We start from the raw sequence: 601 nt of genomic DNA on the forward strand, positions 1-601 counted from the left end.
TTAACTTTTCTTCATGGATCCTTACTAGAATTAATACTTAGACCCTCATGTAGGGTTACCTTGAATTTGAAACTTGGTATCTTGGTTGAAGTCCTGACTCTCACTTTGTTCTGCAATGTGTTGTCAGTGGCTCTTTCTTGGCCACAGAACTCCTGAAAGTGGACAGCTCTGATGTCTCTCTGTCCTAACACATGCTGACCGAGGGCTCTGGTGGAGTCTTGACTGACCTCTTTGAAAGCCTCATGAGTTTGCTCTTTCTGAAGCAGCCTCCACATCTACCCAACGTTAGTTCTTTTGCTGTTGTTCACCTTGTTAAAGCCAGTGAGCCTTCCAGCTGCACTTATTAACACCCTATTGTGTGCACTGAGATTGATGCCCTTACAGATGTTGCTGCACAAAACCTCAGTTTGCAAGGAGGATGGTGAGCTAGGAGAGGGGAAGGACCACACTGGGCTGAACAAGGGAGACTAGGATGCCCAGCTGTCATTCCTGCCTCTGAGGAACCTGTCTCTACGTGGCGCTTGTTAAGACAGATGCCTGGGGAAAGGTCATCTGAGTCAAGGTTTAGAGAGTTTCCATACAGGGTAGGAAATAAGTGCAG

At 46.9% G+C, this 601-nt stretch overlaps 1 protein-coding gene across 1 annotated transcript in view; it reads left to right on the top strand.

Annotated features, from left to right (window-relative positions):
* The window catches only part of LOC104982649 (multidrug resistance-associated protein 4-like), a 350,332-nt gene that overhangs the window by 223,670 nt on the left and 126,061 nt on the right, over positions 1-601 (top strand).

This window comes from Bison bison, unplaced genomic scaffold (genome assembly GCF_000754665.1).
Source record: "Bison bison bison isolate TAMUID 2011002044 unplaced genomic scaffold, Bison_UMD1.0 scf7180017864535, whole genome shotgun sequence".
In the NCBI taxonomy this organism is placed as follows: Eukaryota; Metazoa; Chordata; class Mammalia; order Artiodactyla; family Bovidae; genus Bison; species Bison bison.